The 5,647-nt window shown below is 40.3% G+C and overlaps 1 pseudogene; it reads right to left on the bottom strand.

Moving 5' to 3' along the window:
- Positions 1 to 400, bottom strand: LOC105882800 (large ribosomal subunit protein eL39-like; annotated as a pseudogene).
- Positions 401 to 5,647: the final 5,247 nt, after the last annotated feature.

Here is a 5,647-nt window from a genome sequence, read left to right as displayed (position 1 = left end):
AGTGACCTTGATACAGCATAAATATGTGTGCCGTCATCTTGTGTACAATTTCTTATAGACCCAGCTTGGTTCTTCTCCAATGTCTCCTCTTGGAGTTGTACCTGATTTTATTACCAGTTGTCATCCAAATCCACTGGGGAACGGGATGATTTTGCTTTTATTTCTTGGCCAGAAATTGCTTGATTCTGAAAGTCTTGTAAGAAGACATGGCGAGAAACAGAGTCAAACACACACACCATGATGGTGGAGGAAGGGAGAAAGGGGTTTCTATGTTTTTCTTTTCCTTATAAATTACTCAGTTTCAGGTATTTGGTTATAAGCAACAGAAAACGGACTAAGACAGCCACTGAAACGGGATTCAATACAAATTTGCTTCTGGATATAACCATATTTCGCTATCAACTAGGTTTACCACAGAAGGCAAGGGAATAGAGGATTGGGTGGAGGAAGACATGATCAGTGGTGTATAAAAAAAGAATATTATTCCCTTCATGTGGTCTGTAAATTTTAGGTGATCCAAGGTCACAGTCTGGTTGGCATACCAAAGGATAATTTTCTGTATTGATATTTAATCATTTCACAACTATAGTTTTACCAAACTATAGTTTGAAGAGGAAATGGCAATTTTGGTATCCAGAAACAGTTCCAGGATTTTTAAAACGTCTACTTCAGATGCATTAAAAATGAGAATCAGGGCCAAGCATGGTGGCTCACACCTGTAATCCTAGCACCCTGGGAGGCTGAGGCAGGAGGATTGCTTGAGCTCAGGAGTTCAAGACCTCGTCTCTACTAAAAAAAAAATAGTAAAATTAGCCAGGCATCATGGGATGCACCTGTAGTCCTACCCACTTGGGAGGCTGAGGCAATAGGATCACTTGAGCCCAGAGTTTGAGGTTGCAGTGAGCTACAATGACGCCACTGCACTCTACCCAGTGTGACAGAGGGAGACTCTGTCTCAAAAAATAAGGAGGAGAATGAGGAGGGCAGCTAACACTTACTGAGACACTAAGTTTGACACTTAACATGTATTGATTCATTTAATCCTCAGGCCAGCCCTGGGATGTACTACTTATTGTTATCTCTGTTTTTCAAAGGAGCAATTTGAGACATGTAGAGATCAAACAACTTACAACATTATATTCTTTTTCAAGGTCTGCCTAGAAATATCTTGAGAAAAACTTTTTTGTTAATGGACGATTTCCTTATTAAGTAACCCTGAACAACAGAACTGAAGGGACTTAGAGTATTATTCTTCCCATGTATATTCAAAGATTACTTTAAAAATAATCTGTTAACCTCTTTCCATGAAAAGAATATATTATGGTTTAATTTTATATATGGTAAATATTTGTCTTAACTTTAAGAAAATCCTAGGTCCCCAGGTCATGGGTAGAAAGAATGAAGCATTGGTGAATTCCTCTCAGCTACTCAGTATTAAGTTCTGCCAATTCTTCCTTTGTTGTACCTTTAGAATACAATCTTCCCTTTGTAGTCCATTTGCTACCATCCTACTTCTGATGCTAGCTTCCTTTTATTTCCTAACATTCTCTTTGCCTACAGTTCTTTAACTTATCCATCTTGTGTAACACTTACATATTTATCTTTCTAAGACACTTTTAATTGCACCATTCTGCATTTAAACAAGGGCTCCCCATTGCCTACATATATGTGTTTAAAAACCATAACCCAGCAGGCGGGATGCACCACAATCTCAGCAACCCTTATTCTCAGCCTCACATCCTTATACACACAAGTGCCTCCATCCAAGTCACTCTACACTGTGTCCCAGCTTTTCTGTGATTGCTTCACTCATGTAAGCTTCTCTATTTGAAACTCTCTCTCTCTCTCTCTCTCTCTCTCTCTCTCTCTTTGAGACAGGGTCTCTGTCACCCAGGCTAGAGTGCAGAGGTGTCATCATAGCTCCCTGCAACCTCAAACTCCTGAGCTCAAGCAATCCCCCCACCTCCCAAGTAGCTGGGACTACAGCATGCACCACCCACACTCAGCTACCTTCATTTGAAATTCTGTTCCACTTTCTCTGCCTATCCATATATCACCTATATTCAAAATCTCAGCCTTTTCACGAATGTTTCTTTTCCCTCACAGCATTCCAGGTCCTGATCATCTCTTCCCTTGTGACTTTATGCCAATATCTATAAACCTTTTGCAGTAGTGCATCAAAAACTACTGCAACATGGTTTGAATTTTCATTTTGTTTTCTTATGAACATAATAGATTTACATGATTTAGCTTCCCGGTTATACTTTAAACTCCTTCGGCGTAGACACCAATAAAATGCAAATAAAAGGCCACCTTTTCAAGCCAAGCCACTAAGGTAGAGGAAAGACATCGCTATAAACAAGACAGACGGTCCCAGTTCACACAGTGCATACGGTCTCCATCCTCTCTAGCTCCAGCCAGCCTTTTGTGTGTTAGTGGAGATAAGGCTGTGATCAGTGACTATGCTTACATGATTCCTGCTAGCATATCACAAATCAGACTTTGTATGTTATACAAAGTACCCGTGGAACATGAAAAAAAAAATTATGAAGACAAGTCTGTATTCCCAAGTTTAAAGTCTAACACAAAGAAATCCCCTCCTTCTCCCTACCCAAATATCTTTTCTCCTCTCAGGAAAAATATCCAGAAGCAAATCGGTACTGAATGCTGTTTAAGTGGCTGTCTTAGTCCATTTTTTGTTGCTTATAACAAAATAATTAAAATTGGATAATTTATAAAGAAAAGGAATTTATTTCTTATAACTTGGGAGGCTAAGAAGGTCAAGGTCTAGGGGCCACATCTGGTGAGGGCCTTGTTGCTGATGGGGACTCCCTTCATGGCAAGGGGGTTGAGTGTGCTCATGTGCTAACATGCCAACATGCTAAGGTGCTAACATGCTAGCTCTCAGGTCCCCCTTCCTCTTCTCATAAAGTCACCAGTTCCACTCCCATGATAACCCATTAATCCATTCATGAGGGCAGATTCCTTATGACCCAGTCACCTCTTCAAAGCCCCATCTCTCAATACTGCCACATTGGAGATTAAATTTCAACATGAATTTTGGAGGGGGACACAAATATTCAAGCCATAGCAGTGGCTTATGGTAGATGGTTTTATCATAGGAGCCATATTCAAATAAGTTCTTTGTGTACTTTGTAAGATAATCTATTTTATGAGACCCAGTAGAGACTAAATGCCAGCTCCCTCTGGCATAATATATTCATTTTTCTCTAAATGTCAATATATACGCTATACCAAATGGATTACAAAGTCTCCTAATCTTTCTGGGCCACATGTTTTGCTCTTCTAAAATTAGAGAATTATGCTTGATAATGTTTCAGGTTTCTCAAGTTATAGAATTCTATGATTATACTTATATACATACCTCCTAGAGGTAGAATGAGAGTGGTAAACATAGTAAAGAATGAGAAACAAAGAAAAAACTTCTTTAATCATAAATGAAAATGGGATAGAACCAGTGTGGTCAGAGAGGCCAGCATGTAGATTCAGATGAGCTCCCACCATCCTTACTAGAACTACTGCCCAGCCACTACAGATAGACACGTTTGGGTGCAAATGGATCAATCAAAACTTAACCTGATGATTTTGGATAAATACTTGGCTTTTGACAAATCTCTTTTGTGCAACATAACACATGTGAAAATATCAAAGCCAGTCCCTAATTATTCCTTCGACTCTACAGACAGAAATGGAGACATTCTTGTATCATAAGAAGGGTAGACAAAGCCTATTCTAGTGATTTTCAAACTTTAACATACATACAATTCATCTGGGGATCTTGTTAAAATGCAGATTCTGATTCAGAAGGTTTGAAGTCAGGGCCTGCTATTCTGAATGGTAGGCAATGATACTTAATTTGCCAAAACCCAACCAATTTGTAGCACAGAGAATATAAGAACCTTTTTATTAATCACTTGTGGCACTGTGAGCGTGTTGGAATTGGTACAGAGAACACACCTACCAGTGATAGCTTTGCCATAGTTTGGGGCTGATCATAGCTTTCTCACAATTGTATCCTTCTAGCCTGATCCTCTCTTAAACCTGGGCACTGCCCTTTGACTACATCAGATTCTATTGTAAACAACATGCTTACACCCAGACATGTTACCAAGCCTGATGATTCTCCATCAGTTTGGTAATTGGCAACATTCACCTGCATATTGCTTTATTTTCTTTCCAGACCAACTGCCAAGCCCACAGTAGTCCCTCTAGATGTCCTTATCTGGCTTGACAGCTCTTTCCTATCACAATGGGGAGCTTCCAGCCCATATTGGCTAAGGCACAACACATGTTACCACTGTATATTTTTGGTTTGAGTGAAATTCAAGAATTGTGTTAGTTGAGCCTCCAAGGTACAGTTCATTTTGAGTAAGCCATGAAATTTCCCATAATTGTCCTTTGTGAAGTGTCAGGAATGAATTATCATTGATATATAATATGCATATCAAGCCAATAGTCATCATCTGGGGCACAGCCCCAGCAGGACGAGTGTGTATAGCACTCTATCTGCATTCGCATCTGGTACTGTCAAATGAGCGAAGGAGACCCTGTGATCTATAAGTCAGGCAAGCAGTGCAGCAAGACATTTCTCATCGTACACAGTTGCTTGAACAGGCTGTCATCTTGGTTCTCAGCAATGCATAGTATCAGCTACAGAGGCCAAATTCACAATGCATCCTCCAGTTCAAAAATAGGTTTCCCCTAAAAACTATAAAAGTATCAATACAATAAATGCAATCAACATAACACAAGCCAAATGGCAATTGCAACCTGCTTATGTTCAAGAGAGTCATCAAGGGTCATGCTGGAAACTCAGACTTGTGGGGGGTGGGGGGGAAAGGGCATTTATTGAAACCTTAAAATCTGTACCCCCATAATATGTCGAAATAAAAAATAATAATAAATTTTAAAAAAAGAGAGTCATCAAGGGATGCAGATTAATATCTTTTCTGTAAATTTCCCAAGTACAGTCTTTGGGTGAATCTTATATTATGGATCCATTCCAGTTCTCCTTCTCAGGGGAAAACAAATCTATCTGGGATAAACAAGCTAGGGGCTTTGCCTAGCATTGGCCAAGATTCAACACCACATCTGAGATGGCTAAAAGCATTATTCTCTTGCTCTGAAGATGTTGTCTCAAGAAAAGAATAATGATGCTTCCATTTCCTGGCATTGTTGCCGGTTATATACTTCCCATCTCCCTCAATTTTCATTTGTTTTTGCTTATTACCCAGTTTCAGCCTCCCTGGGTGGGAGTCTCTGCCCAACCACAGAGCAGGCAGCAGACGTAGCCTTGCCAGAGTTTTCTCTTTTGGCCCTGTCCAGGAAAGAAGAGTTGTGTTAAAAAGCTTAAGAATGACGGGACTACTTCTACTACGAGGCAGTGAGGTGGCCCTTTATGGTCAGGCCTTGGTAGCCATATGACATAAAGTCACTGTCCAGGTCACTGTGCCCTTAAGAATATGTTACATCATCAAAATGGTACTGACTGATAAACACTATGGTGCTCAAATGGTGGTGGTGTTCTCCAGGGATTAGGGGCTGGGGGGGAGGGGGTACACTCACAACTGAGGGATGCGGTGAGCATTGTGGAGGGGAAGGGCATACCTCTAACCCTTGCTAAGGA

This window comes from Microcebus murinus, chromosome 10, assembly GCF_040939455.1.
Source record: "Microcebus murinus isolate Inina chromosome 10, M.murinus_Inina_mat1.0, whole genome shotgun sequence".
NCBI lineage: Eukaryota > Metazoa > Chordata > Mammalia > Primates > Cheirogaleidae > Microcebus > Microcebus murinus.
Note: the sequence above shows the minus strand (reverse complement) of the source record. Positions and strands in the feature narration are given on the sequence as shown.